We start from the raw sequence: 15513 nt of genomic DNA, 5'->3' as shown, positions 1-15513 counted from the left end.
AGTAGCCAAGTATATTACCAGAGGAAAAAACCCAATAAGCTAACAAAATGCCTTTTAAGTATTCTTTTCTCCCATTCCAAACCATTCAAATTCTATGTCAGATTTTAAATTTAGCACCTACTAGCACAATGTACTTTAAACAATACAAAATTAGTAATGCATAGTTTTAAAAATAAAGGTTCATGAGTTGCTACCATAATACAATGTGAATTTCTAATGTTAGAGATTGTAAGACCCTTTCAAACTCTATTATTGGGTATAGAAATTTGTAAACATTTCCCAAAAGGACTATGTACATGGAACTAAATATTTGGTATGTTTTGTTAAAATGCTGGACCATTTATATTTTGTTTGAGAATACTGTTCATGAGACAGATTGATATTTATTTGTAAACTCTCATTGGTAATGCAATCAAGTTAGTGGACCAAAAAAATGGGAGGTACAAATGTTGTCACTATAAGAGAATAATATTGAATTTGTCTTACAATGACCAAGATGGTAGATAATCTGTGTATAACATAAAAACCTGGAAGTCAGAGAAGAAAACATTGATTAAAAAATTAACTAATTTTTAAAAATTCTGCATGGCAAAAGTTATCATAAGCAAAGGAAAAAGACAAACAATAAACTGGGAGAAAGTATTTGCAACTCATATCCCAGACACAAGGATAATTACTTATATATAAAAAGTTCCAGGCTTCCCTGGTGGCGCAGTGGTTGAGAATTCGCCTGCCAATGCAGGGCACACGGGTTCGAGCCCTGGTCCAGGAAGATCCCACATGCCGCGGAGCAACTAAGCAGGTGCGCCACAACTACTGAGCCTGCGCGTCTGGAGCCTGTGCTCCGCAACAAGAGAGGCCGCGACAGTGAGAGGCCCGCGCACCGCGATGAAGAGTGGCCCCTGCTTGCCTCAACTAGAGAAAGCCCTCGCACAGAAACGAAGACCCAACACAGTCAAAAATAAATAAATAAATTTTAAAAGTTCCTACAAATTAATAAAAAAAAAAATCAAGAGTACAATTTAAAAATGGGCAAAGGATTGAAAGAGTTCACCAAAAAGAAAATATAAATAAATGTCTGTTAACCATTTTCAAAGATGCTAACAATAATACTAAAAATAAGACTAATAAAAGATTACACTGAGACATCATTAACCGGTCAAATAAAACAGTTTTTAAATCTAATTGCCCACTCTGTTGGCAAAGCTGTGGGGGAAAGAATCACTCTCATATATTGATGCAAAGAATGCAAATTTGTACAATCTCTATTGAGAACAATTTGGTACTATATATCAAAATTACAAATGCACATCGTAATTTATCCAACAGATATGATTTGCACATCATGGCTAAATTACACAAACCCAGAACAAAAGGAACTCTAGGATGTATTTTTAAGTGAAAAGAGCAAAGTATGCTAACATTTGTTTTAAAGGGGGAAGGATAGGGGAAACTACACAAATTTGATTACATATTCTATATATACCTCTGGAAAGATACAAAAGAAACTCATAGCATTAGTTGCCTTTAGGGACTGAAGTCCTGGGGACTTGATGAGAAGCAGGTTTTTCCCTAAATGCCCTTTTGTATCTTTTGAGTAAGAATCATATGAATATAATATTTATTCAAAAGTCATTTTAAAATTAAAATATAAAAGAAAAAAGAATTATTTTACTTCAACCCCAAAATGTTCAAATCAAAATTCACTACATTATTTTTATTATGATTTTAGCTTTTCTCCATAAGTTACTGGACCCAAATTAGTACATAGTTGTTTTTAATTGATATTTGCCTATAAGGGACATGAAACTTTTATTCCTTAGTAAAAGTTCTGCACGTCTTTATTTTCATATAAACTATACGTGATTTCAAAGTTGATCACACACCTCACTCTCATCCATAAATTAAGAATAATATCGATTTAATCACTTAAGGAATGTCTTTGAAGAATGTTTTTTAGCAATTTCAATGATGGCACTATGGATAATGAGGTGAATTTCTTGCATTTATATTATACATCGTATATTTTGCTCTGCCTTCTCACTTGAGTATCACAACTCTTCCTTATTACATACAAAGAAACAGAAGATCACTTAGGTAGAGTCAGGAGCTCAAGATCATTCAGCTTTGTACGCTAGGATTTGAACTCAGGTTTATCTGACCCCAGTGTCCATACTCTGTTCATTCCAACCACATTATCTTTGAAAAATAGACAACTAAAGCAATAATAGATGCTGCTTATTTCTCATCTGGAATGGAACTTGAAACTATCGCCCTTGATTTAAGAGTACAATCTCCCCAATTCTTCTCGTTGGAGGATTTATAAATTCATACCATGACCTGTAATAACTAGAACCAGAAAGGATGTTTTAAAGTTTTAACTTTGAAATATGAACACACACACACACACACACACACACACACATATATGTACACTTCAAGATGATGAGGGCAGTATACATAACCAGTTGAAGATAGAACAGGGTTTAGAGTCAAACAGACTGAGATTAGAGATCTGGCTCCATCACTGCTGCATACTGGCTGTATGACCGTGGAAATTTTGTTTAATCCTTCTAAGCTCTATTGTTCTCAATTGTAAAATGGGGACAATATTTGCATCTCATAGGGTAGTTTTGGAGAGAATTTAAGGTAATGGATATATGTCAATTATGTCTCAATTTTATTTATTTATTTATTTAGGCTGCGCTGCTGCGTGTGGCTTGTGGGATTTTAGTTCACAGACCAGGGATGGAACTGGGGCCCTAGCAGTGAAAGTGCCAAGTCCTAACCACAGGACTGCCAGGGAATTCCTGTACCTCAATTTTTAAAAGGTAATATATGTAATGCATTTTGCTCAGTGCCTGGCACACAGCTAATGCTTAATAAATGGCCCTGCTACTGGTGATGATGGTGGTGATAGTGGAAGTGGTGGTGATTATGGTGACGGTAGTGCTGATGGAGGTGGTGATGGAGATGGTGGTAGTGGTGATGCTGGTGGTGATAAAAGCAAGGCCAAATGATCAATACTGGAACCCTAGGGCTACCACGGACATGTGAATAATGAATCCAACACCGTGTCGCTACACAAAAGCAGGCTTATATAATCCTAGAAAGAGTTTCTTGTCAAGAAAAAAAAAAAAAAAAGAATGTATTGGGAAGGTGGTGATGACCACGAGCTATGAGGGAGTGGTCTCCTGGATACAAATGGAGAATAGCTATTTAGCTCTAGAAGATACCTTGAAGATGATTTTAAGAAAGATGACACCTTCTTATTGGATGGCTGCGCTATTCATGTTCCTACTTTCCCCCAGACAGGGTTCGAAACATTAAATTAGAAAATGATATCCACATCAGGTCTATTTTCTTCTGGTGGAGGGTGGGGAGAACCAATCATACAAAGACTACTTACTGAGTGTCTACCAGGTACCTTACCTTGGCTAGGCTCCCTGTGAGGTGGTTTGGAGAGATAGGGTAGAGAAGTGCAGGGAACAAAGAAATTTCAGAGAAGTGTAAGCCTTATTTCCTCTTGAAATACACACACACCTCAACACATGAAACTAAAAACATGCAAAACAAACAACCAACCAAGAGATTCTCTGTGCATTTTACTTAATTAGCAAAATATTTTCATCACTGAGATGATGCAGGCTCAATTGTAACTAGGGGAGAAAATTATATTGGGAGACAGTGAAGCCAAGAGCTCTGTGATTTATTCAGTTTACATCTGCAAACATTTATTGAACATGTACCTTATAAAAATGTGAGTGTGCATTTGAAGGCTTTTTCTCATACGTATATATCTTGCCTCCACTTTTAGGCCACGGATTTAATTTTATCTTCTGTGTCTTTAATATTTTCCAGTATTGGAATCCCCCCAAATTGACATGAAAATATTTCTATAATTGACTGCAGTATTATTTGACAGTTACCAGGTAAGAGAACAATTTAGTGCAGGTTACCAGAGCCCTCCTTATTGGCTGGAATGTGGGCAGCCCCTCAAGATGGTGTGGTAATACCATGTGCTTTTTTAAAAAATACCATGTGATTTTTGGGGCGGGGGAAGAAATATGGACTGGCAAATGTAGGGAAATCTCTTCAAAACTAAACTAAAACAGAGCCTCCACTTTGCACTCTGAGGTCTTAGCCTCACAAAACTTGATTATTAAAAATTGCTTTCATCTATCTTCTTTAGGGAAGGATCATCCTTATCACCTCCCATCTACGTAGATAATTTCTTTCCAAATCTAGATCCAGTTCATACCCTTTTCCCTCAGAAAACCACTCCTGTCCACAGTATTTAATAATCATGGAATTAGCAGATATTCTACTCACTGAGCTTTTGGAATAGGCTAAATACTACATTGATATGTTTTATCTCTTTTTATGGTCAGGTTCTGTTTTTCCAACTAGATTACGTATCATTTTTTTCTATAGGAAATATATTCAAATAATGCAAAGTGAAAAATCATAAAAGTTACAAAGTGAAAAATTTTCCCATCCCACTCTTCCAGCCACCCAATACATAATATATATTGTGAATAAATAAATAAATGTATAAGTGAAATATAAATATTATGTAATATATATATGTTTTTTCCTCTCACATACACACATCCTTTCTCTTTTTATACAAATTCTTTTGCATTTTGGTTTTTCTACTTAACTTTTTTTTTGGTTGCACATTATAACATTTATGGACGACCATGATTTTATTTAACTAGTCCCCTTCGATGATAATAAGATATTTAGGATGTTTCCAATCTTTTGCTATTACAAACAATGCTGCAATAAATAACCATACACATATATTATTTTGCACATAGGCAAGTATGTGTATAGGAATTCTTAGATGATAAATTGCTGGATCAAGTTTGTAATTCTCACTGGCTTTGCCAAATTGTACCCCATAAAGATAGTATCAGTCTATACTTTTTTCTGTAGCACATCAGAGAGCCCCAGGTGATTCTCATGCAACTGATCTAAGGATAATACTCTTGTGTTTACTAGGTCACTTAACCCTTGAAAGCCTTAGTTACTCTATCTGCAAAGTGGAGATAATGTTACCTACCTCAGAGGACTATTGTAGGACTATTTTATGAGGAAAATATGCAAAAGATCTTTCAAAACTGTCAAGCAGGATGAAAATGTTGATTATTATTAAGGATAATAGCTTCTAGCATTTACTCTGTGATTGGCATTGTATTACATGCTTTAATATATTCTCTCCAATTTATACAGCAAAGTAAAGATAATTAGCTTAGTTTTATATTTCAAGAAACTGAAGCTCAGAGAGAGGACTTACAAGACCAGGCGTCTGGTAAATGGCAGAAGAGGTATTCAAACCCAGGCTTGCATGGGTTCAAAGACTGGGCTGTTTCCACTAAACCTCATTTTGACTTATAATTTAAATAAATCAACCACTATTATTGCTGTAATTTCTCTAAAATGTAATTTAAATCATCTATCAAATATAATGCATGAGTGAAGGCTTCATGCCAAGACACAGGACTGGAGCTGGACCATCCAGGATTGGTCAGGTGGCGTGGAGATGATGAAACTGTTCCAGCAAAGGAGAAGGGCACGTACAAGCACTCACAGGTGGGATAGCACAGAGCGTATTTGCAGGATACTGTGATTAGCATAACTAGAGTAGAGACTCTGAGTAGTATTTGGAAATGTGGTTAGGGGCTTATTAATGAGTGCTTTGCAAGATAGAAGACTTTGTTCTCAATTTGGAGCCCAGTGGGGTGAGGGTAGGGGCCAATGAAGGTTTTCTGAGCAGAGCTCTAACTGTGAATGATAACATTTTAGGAAATTTTTATCTCAAATCCCTAGGCGTGAAGAATTAGAAGAAAGATACTAGAAAGTCCAGAAGGTAAGTTATCGGTGTTTCCAGATGTAAGTCCATTCAGCCATTCAGTTAACATTCATTCAACAAATATTTATTAGTCACTTTCTATGGATGTCAGGCATGATAGTAGTAGCTTAGAAGTTACAAATATAAATACAACATGATCTGCTTTTAAGACTTTCAAACCTCATGGTAACGGCATGATCTTAAATGCTAATGGTCTCTGTGTCCCTCTTTTGTCACTCCCTCCAATCTTTTCTTCACTAGCCAATGTGATGATTCAAAAGTACAAATCTGATTGTTATTCCATGCTTAAAATCCTTTGGCAGTATGTTATGCTACCCTCTCTGCCAGGAACATTTACTGCCCTTGCCATCTCTCACTCCAGCGCTGGCTTTTACTCCTATACAGTTTTCAGCTAAAACAAATCACTTCCTGCCGGAAGCCTTCCCTAATGCCCCCAGGGGTATTAAGTGCCCTGCCCTTGTGCTACCACACACTTCTGACATCATCATAGTTTTCTCACTACATTGCAACTTCCTCTTTAATCATTTGTATCCCTCTCTCAACTGTAAACTCTACAGTAAGGAGGACCAATTATACCCTAGGCATCTATCTAGTTCAATGTCTGGCACATGGTAAGGCCTCAAATATTGACTGACTGAACAAGTGAATAAATAAATAAGTGCATAGGTGAAATAGCCACTCAGACGATCAAGCCTGGAAGATTTTACTTTGCTCAGGAAAGAAGCAAGTGTTTTCCATTGGTTACAAAATGGCATGAAAGTCAGTCAATCCCTGGTCACTTTTCCAATCCAATATCAAATGGGGCAGAGATCCTATGTGGCAGTGGAATTGGAATGGCTGGTTATGAGATAACAAGCTATGGGGAAGGTGGTTGCTTATTAAATACCACAAACCTATAGCACAGGAAGCGGATGGGGGTTTGCAGATTCAAGTGGGTTCAGACCTGCAGCCTCCAACCACCTGGTCCAAATAGTTCTTTGTCTTTTTGAGAGTCCTAGAATTCTAAGGCTGGTAGAACCTTAAGAGATTTTTCCTTTTTGTATTCCTTGTTGTACAAATAAATTCCAGAGAAGGTAAGTGATTTGCCCAAAGTCACACAGCAAATTGTTGGCAGAGCTGAGGCTAGAAAACCTGAGGCTCTCCACATCCAGTGAAGTGTTAGTGTTTCGTGACCCCCAAAGGTGTTGAACCCTTTAACTAACGTATCAGTCACAGGTGGGTTTGAAGAATTTCTCGTTATGTTAAGTTTTTCACTTTATTCACTCAGAACCTCATGTGTCCATCCATTCGTTCATTCATACCTTCAACCAGTATTTTTTAATATTACTACATCTCTTCCTACGAGGTGCTGCAGAAAACAGGAAACTCTAATGCACATCCTTGGCTCTCACTTGCTGTGAAATAGGGAAACTGGGTTTTGTTAATGGCACCAAAGTAATACCCTTCAGATTACTTGCTGTTTACGAACAAGGAAATGTAACTTTATATAGTGCCATCAGGCTGTCAACATTTCAACCCAGTGATCGATCTTAGCACCCCTAATGGTGGGACAACCAGACATTACACGTGCCCTTGTTGTGATGCTACATGAAGCACACATCATCGCCTGTAAAGTATTCCTGCCAAATGTTTAACCTGGATCCAATCAGGCTTGGATCCAACTTTAAGTTACAGAAAATACGAACGATACAAAAGCAAGCTAAACTATACTGCAGAGAAGCAGTGAGAGAAATCCAGGAGATCCAGCATTCCATGGGACAATTGCCCATTTCATTCAAAAAGGCAATGCCACAAGGAAAATAAAAATAAAGTGAGGACTGGAGACTTAAGACACAAAATCAAACATTATGTGTGGTCCTTGATTAGATCCTGCTTTGAACGCACCAATCATAAAAAATACTTTTAGAATAATGGAGAAATGTAAGTAAATCGCAGGGGCTGGGTCAGGGGGGATGAAGTAAATATGACAAGAGGTTCATAATTGTTAAAATTTAGTGATCAGTACATGGAAGTTACTTATACTATTTTCTTTGTTTTTCTATTTGTTGAAAATTTCCATAATAAAAAGAAAGAGCAAAAATACCATTCAACCATAAAAAGAAAGTTGGGCAACGGTAAGTTAGTGTATGCTCAGTATCAAGTGTCCAGAAAGCATCACAGAAACATAGACCAAAAGCTTTCTAGGAGTCTAGAGAAAAAAAAGATCTCTTGGCCTGAGGTAGGCAAGGAATACTGCATGGAGGAGGTGGGACTTTGAATGAATGAAACTGAAACATACTAATCCTAGCAGAGCCAAGACAGTGCCAGTTAAAGACACATTCACCGTCATACTCCTCTCACTGTGGGCTGCAGGAGGGACGCTGGCAAGTCTAACCCTCAGAGATGCCAAGCCCTAGTGCCTAATTTGATATTAAAAGTCCACTCACTGTTGTTCTCTGGAGTGAACCCAGAGCCTGATCTCCCGCACCGCGGAAAGCCCCCAGCCAAATAATCAAAGCTAATTACAAACACAAAGGGATGCTCATTTGCAAAGAAATGACCTCCAGCTACTTGTTGCATCAGCCAGAGGTCAACTCAGTCCAACCCAATTAGTACTTTCCCCGAGAGATTCCTGTGACATCCTCGCCCATCCCAACAGCAGGCTCTCGTTTGAGCCCCAGCAAAACCACCCAGAAGCCTTTGAAAGCCAGAGGGGCATGTTTTCTCTGAAGTTCAATGCCGACCAGTTTTACCAACCCTTATCCCTTAAGAACAAACTCAGCGAGCCCGCATCAAACAAAACAACAGGCGAATGGATAATGTTGCCATTTAAATGCTCTGACTAATGCAGTTCCTGATTTCCCTTCCAAATTAAATGCATTTCGCTTAGTACATTTTCAACAGACGTTACTCATCTGCTCGATTAATGAGTTTGCTGTGAAAGCTACTTCGGTAGCAATTTGAAACAAAAGCATCTCAGCGTGACTGAGGCCCCCTTCCCCTTCTCTCTCCATCTTAGCCTCCCTTCCCCCCTCTCCCGCTCCAGCGTAAATGCATCACCAAACGAGGACGGCGAAGCTGGAGTCGGCGAGGGTTCTCTTCTGTGTCACTACACTGCATTAGGAATAAAACCTTCCACTTAAACACTTAAATGAAAACATCGAGAAACTAATTTACTATTTGCAATCACATGATTTAAGCCGAAGCTGCCTTAATTTCCTTCCCATTTTGCTTCATATTCAATGTGAGCACACACTAGATTGGTCTATGAAAAGGCTGTCTTCGAATCACAACACTTAAGACCTCTTTCATTTTCTTTTTGATTAAATAATTGAAATTCCTGTCAGGGCCTGCACTTTACTGACGCACAGATTTGGTGTGTGAGGATAAAGACCACTTTTTGTTTGCTGCCTGGGTCTTAAAAGCCAGCGGGCTTTACTTCATTAAGGGGCTGATAAAATGGACCTATGCTATTCACCCATTTCGCAGAAATTTCCTGCGCCCATTAAGTGATTGTTTGAGACAAATTATGAAAAGCATCTCCTTTCATTTAACCATCCTCATTCATTGGGAGGCTTCTGCCTGCTGCAGAGAGCTCAGCTTCTCCCATGCCAACTTCGTCCATTAGGAAAATAAAAACAAGAACCCACGTGTATATGCACATATGCACACAAAACGCACAAAAACCAAAATGAAATAAGGCACAGAAAGCTTCATTTGCTTCAACTAAAGAAACCTGAGGTTATTTCTATTCTGTGATGGGCCATGGCAGGGAAACCCCAGACCAACATCATGGCCCAGCCTGGCCAGCCTGGCCATGGGCCTTTGGGCTCCTTGAAGTTGAGGTAAGCAGATCCTGAAGGAGGTGGGGAGAGCCCATCACTCAGAAGAGAAGCTACACCACCCACTCTGCAGTCCCATTGTCCCATGAGCCAATGACTAAATCGGACAACAGCAGGTATGTATGTGGTCTCTGTAATAAATGCACAGTCTCAGAATGTGTGTCTGTGTTTAAATACAGATCACAGATCCTCTTTTATGAGGCTGATCATCAGACACTCCTGGTTGTTCAACCCAGGTCTACCTGGTTGTGTGCCCTTGGGTATGTTATCTGGGACCTCTCAGAGTCTTTGTCCCATCTGTAAAATGGGGACATAAGTAAATGGTCCCACCTCCTCACAGGATAGTTGGGAGCTTTAAATGAGACAGTGCGTGGAAAGTGGTTAGTGAGTCCAGCACGTGGTGTTTAATAAAAATTAGGAAACACTGTTATGTGCTTCTGAGTCTTTACATGCATATCTACGTATGACCATATTCACATTCCTTTAAAAAGTGTACTTTCAGAGAGTAAATGGTCTTACCTACATTTACCCGTTCATAAAAATAAACAAACAAAAACCTACGTCTGGGTACAGGAGGAGACCCATATGCTACACACATATATACATATATGTAGTATAATTTTATAACAGGAAAGGGCATTACCAGATATTTTGTCCAACCTCCACCCAAAGTAGGCCTCCCACCTAGAAGATCCGAGACAGTTCGATGACTCCCTCTTATGAAGACTCAATTTACTTCCATGTCACCTGTACTACTGGTCCCTGTTCTGACCAACAGAATCACATAGGAGAAAACTCACTGCTACAGAGAAGCCTTTCCAATATTAAACAAACAAACAAAAATTCCAAAGCTCTACTGTTTTCTCTGAGTATTCTCTTTCCCAGAACCTGCACTGCTCCTTGTAACACATCATTTTTTAGCCCTCTCACCACTATGGACCTCTGAACTTTAAAACAGAGCCTGCCTTGAATTGAACATAATATTCCACATGTGGTCTGAATAATGCTGGATAGAAAAACATATTGTATTCACTCATTGATCAACTAATTGATCCAACACTTATTGACAGCAGAAACTAAGCTCGTCACATGTTTGGACATATATATTAAATAGCATAATAAATGCTATATATAAAAGGTGACCTCTTCAGCATGGTGTCTATAGTTAATAACATTGTTTTGTATATTTGAAAGTTACTAAGAGAGTAGATCTTAGAAGTTCTCATCAGGGCTTCCCTGGTGGCGCAGTGGTTGAGAGTCTGCCTGCCAATGCAGGGGACACGGGTTCGAGCCCTGGTCTGGGAAGATCCCACATGCCGAGCAACTAGGCCCGTGAGCCACAACTACTGAGCCTGCGCGTCTGGAGCCTGTGCCCCACAACAAGAGAGGCCGCGACAGTGAGAGGCCCACGCACCGCGATGAAGAGTGGCCTCCACTTGCCGCAACTGGAGAAAGCCCTCGCACAGAAACGAAGACCCAACACAGCCATAAATAAATAAATAAATAAATAAATAAATAAAGTTCTCATCAAAAGAAAAACAATTTGTTACTATGTGTGCTAATGGATGTTAACTAGACCTCTTGTGGTGATCATTTTGCAAATATATACAAATATGGAATCATTATGTTGTACACCTGAACTAATATAATGTTACATATCAGTTATATTTCAATTAAAAATAATAAAATATTCTACAAAAAAAAATCACCTCTTGGTCGTGCATGTTGAAGATCATCCATGGCCAAGCATTCATTCCAAGGAGGTTGCTCCCATCCCAACCATGCTTCCTGGTATTCTTCATTTTGTTTGCAGTTGTTACGGGCTCAGGAACCACGAATTCATTTTTAGCCTTTGCCTAAAGAACAAAATAAAAAGAGATGCATCTCCCTCAGAAAATTCCTTCACACTTCTCAGCACCAAACAGAAAGATCTTGGTATCAGGCACTGTTTTGTACGGTCACCCAGTCACCCTTCTCCATGGCAATAGCACCAGTGACTGAGAATGAATTCCATAGTTAAAGAAGAAAGTAGAATGAGCATTAACAAGGTTAGACCTGTGAAGGCCCACACTCTCATCAGCCAAGGAAGCTTCCATGGACGATGGCTGGGAAGAGCAGGAGTTTGGATGGAGGGCTGAGGGCTTGCACAGCCCTGGCTGGAGGGAGGGGAGTGCAGTCAGTCCAATGGCACTCACCAGGACTGGTGCAAACGCAGGCCTGCCTGGAGGCCAGAGGAGAGACAGGATGCTGCTTAAAGATCCCAGCCAGACTTTCCTTTCTCTAAAGCAAACCTAACCAAGCTCACACAGAGTAGGGGAAGCTCAGTGTTTATTTTCCAACTGTCAAGCTTGGCAAGGATCCCGGCCTTCTCATTTTCACCTTGAGGATTTTGGTGGCCTGGGGAGCTCCTTGAACAGCCTTCCAGCCTCAGACTTTCAGGCCTGCTTCTCCCCCTTTGCTCCTACCTCTTCACTGTGCCCTCTTGCAGGGATACTTTTTCATTGTTTGAGTCTTTTTTTTTTTTAATATTTATTTACTGGGACTTCCCTGGTGGTCCAGTGATTAAGAATCTGCCTTCGGGCTTCCCTGGTGGCGCAGTGGTTGAGAATCTGCCTGCCAATGCAGGGGACACGGGTTCGAGCCCTGGTCTGGGAAGATCCCACATGCCGCGGAGCAACTGGGCCCGTGAGCCACAACTACTGAGCCTGCGCGTCTGGAGTCTGTGCTCCGCAACAAGAGAGGCCGCGATAGTGAGAGGCCCACGCACCGCGATGAAGAGTGGCCCCCGCTTGCCGCAACTAGAGAAAGCCCTCACAGAAACGAAGACCCAACACAGCCAAACATAAATTAATTAATTAAAAAAAAAAAAAAAGAATCTGCCTTCCAAAGCAGGGGACACGGGTTCAATCTCTGGTTGGGGAACTGAGATCGCACTTGCCATGGGGTAACTAAGCCCGTGCACTCTAGAGCCTGCACGCCACAACTAGAGAGCCCACATGTTCTGGAGCCCGCACGCTGCAACTACTGAGCCTGTGCACCACAACTAGAGAGCCCACGCTGCAATGAAAGAGCCCACATGCCATAACCAAGACCCGATTCAGCCAAATAAATAAATAAATATTTTTTAAAAAAACACAAAAAACAAACAAAAAATTTTATTTGGTTGCGCTTAGTTGCGGCAGGAGGGCTCCTTAGTTGCAGCTCACCAGCTCCTTAGTTGCGGCATGCATGTGGGATCTAGTTCCCTGACCAGGGATTGAACCCAGGCCCCCTGCATTGGGAGCGTGGAGTCTTATCCTCTGCGCCACCAGGGTTGTCCCAGTATTTGAGTAATTTTATTGCCATTTCCAAGCCTGCTGGATAGCTCAGCAAGTAAGAGATACTAGCCATGCAAACCCGTTACCCTGAACTCCTAGGTCACTGCTTCAGGCAGAGTGGGAAGGGTGATTTGGAAGAGGTAGAACCCAAACAATCGAGGGAAAGAAACAAACAAGGCTGTTGGTACAGAGGCCTGGAGATGCTTCTGGCCTTTTCTATTCTGAACAGAGATAACTCTGACTTGTCCCATGAGTAGATCCATGGATGAAAAGCGGAAGAGCCGGGATTGGTCCTAAAGCCATCTCTGCCTCGCCAGGTGACCTCTTCCTGGGGCTCAATTTCCCTGTTTGGGAAATGAACTTAGCCTCCCAGGGCTGTTAATGAGCTTCAGTGAACTGGGAGATGGAAAGGTGCTTGGAATGCTTTGGAGGGTTTCCAGAGTTATCCGTGAAGGTGTAGAAAAAGCAGGCAAAGTGAGGTGGACATTGCCACTTTACCGATAAAACCAAAGCGTCAGAAGTTGCACTCACGGAAACCTGGCTCATGCCACCCAGTGGTGTACAAGGCCATGCCCCATTTCCCATTTGAGCCCTGTGAGAATCCAGACAGCATCTAAATTTTGATCTGATTTTCTTCCATATGAAGTAACTTCAGGGCTCTGTCCCTGGAAACAGACAAATGCATTAGATGCAGAATTCCCAAATGCTGGTCTGTGGATCACTGCTGCCACAAAAGGATTTTACTAATTAAGATGAAAAGAGAACAATAAGAACACCGGAAGAATCTTTCATAGAGTTAAATTTATTTCACTTAAAGAACGGAGATTGTTATTGCAACGTCAGATCCAAAAGGACAAGGACTTTGATATTCTCATTCTCTGTTTTTTCACCAACACCCAGAATACCTGTATGTAATGGGCACTTGATAAATATTTGTTGAATGAATGAAGGAATGAATTATTTCCTTTCTATTCTCCTAGCATTAAAATATCCTTTCTTTGCTGAAATGGTATTAGTAGTGTCAGGTTTTGGGGTTTTTTTTTAAAAAATATTTTTCCTTGGAAAAAATCAAAGTATATAATTATCTTTAAAAGGTTCACGGATCTATCATGTTTAAGATTGGGAATCTCTGGACCAGGTGATCCACCAGAGAACATTGAATCCTATGATCCATCAGACACTGAGAGGAAACACACTCACAGTCCTTAGGCCACATCCCGGCAGAGATGTTTCCTTTCTGAGATCTTAGAGGCAGGGAGATCTGGGCTCAGATACTGGAGAACATATTAGCCATATGACTTCGGACAAGTCGCTGAAGCGTGTTTTCTCCTCTGTAGAATGGGAGTCATGCTACTTGGGTTTTGTTTTGTTTTGTTTGGGGGAGGGGTGTACCATTTGTGGATTTTCAGCCCTGTGAAGGAAGGATGTCCCAGTGGCCTGGCTGCCTGAAGATTTTCTCCATCTTCTCTGGGAAAGATGTTCCCTTTTCTAGGCTGGTCCTTGGATCCAAGATACCCTTTAAAGAGAAAAAGATCAACATTTGCTTCTAAATTGGGCACATTCTTGCCAGTATGAGGGGAAACTGGAGCAAATCCTAATGCAATGAGTTGAGGGGAAAAAGTGAGTTTTTTAAAAAGCTGAACATATTTTACTCAAAGGATCATTCTTATTAAATGTCTTTGGTATTAAAGGGTCTTCCCTGGTGGTGCAGTGGTTAAGAATCCACCTGCCAATGCAGGGGACACGAGTTCAATCCCTGGTCCAGGAAGATCCCACATGCTGTGGAGCAGCTAAGCCCATGAGCCACAACTACTGAGCCTGTGCTCTAGAGCCTGCATGCCACAACGACTGAAGCCCACATGCCCTAGAGCATGCACACCGCAACTACTGAGCCCGTGTGCTGCAACTGCTGAAGCCCACGTGCCTAGAGCCCGTGCTCGGCAATAAGAGAAGCCACCGCAATGAGAAGCCTGTGCACCGCAACGAAGAATAGCCACCGCTCACCGCAACTAGAGAAAGCCTGCGCACAGCAACGAAGACCCAATGCAGCCAAATAAAAGGGGGGGGGGGAGAAATGTCTTTGGTATTAAAGATTTTTATTCAGTTACCATATGATGGTGATAGTGGATGGTAGTTGTTTCTTTTTAAAGGCAGGAATTAACAAAATTTAAAGTTTCCAAAGTAAAAAAACCCCTGAGACTCTACATTGTTGTGTCAAACTGACCTAAGACAGCTTGGTCTTGCACAATTTTTAGGTTCTTTTTTTTTTTTATAAATTTATTTATTTATTTTTGGCTGTGTTGGGTCTTCGTTGCTGTGCGCAGGCTTCTCTAGTTGTGGCGAGCAGGGGCTACTCTTCGTTGCAGTGTGCGAACTTCTCATTGCGGTGGCTTCTCTTATTGTGGAGCATGGGCTCTAGGTGCCCGGGCTTCAGTAGTTGTGGTACGCGTGCTCGGTAGTTGTGGCTCGCGGGCTCTAGAGCACAGGCTCAGTAGTT

The sequence above is a fragment of the Balaenoptera musculus genome, chromosome 8 (assembly GCF_009873245.2).
Source record: "Balaenoptera musculus isolate JJ_BM4_2016_0621 chromosome 8, mBalMus1.pri.v3, whole genome shotgun sequence".
NCBI lineage: Eukaryota > Metazoa > Chordata > Mammalia > Artiodactyla > Balaenopteridae > Balaenoptera > Balaenoptera musculus.
The sequence above is the reverse complement of the archived record's forward strand: the minus strand, read 5'-3'. Positions refer to the sequence as shown.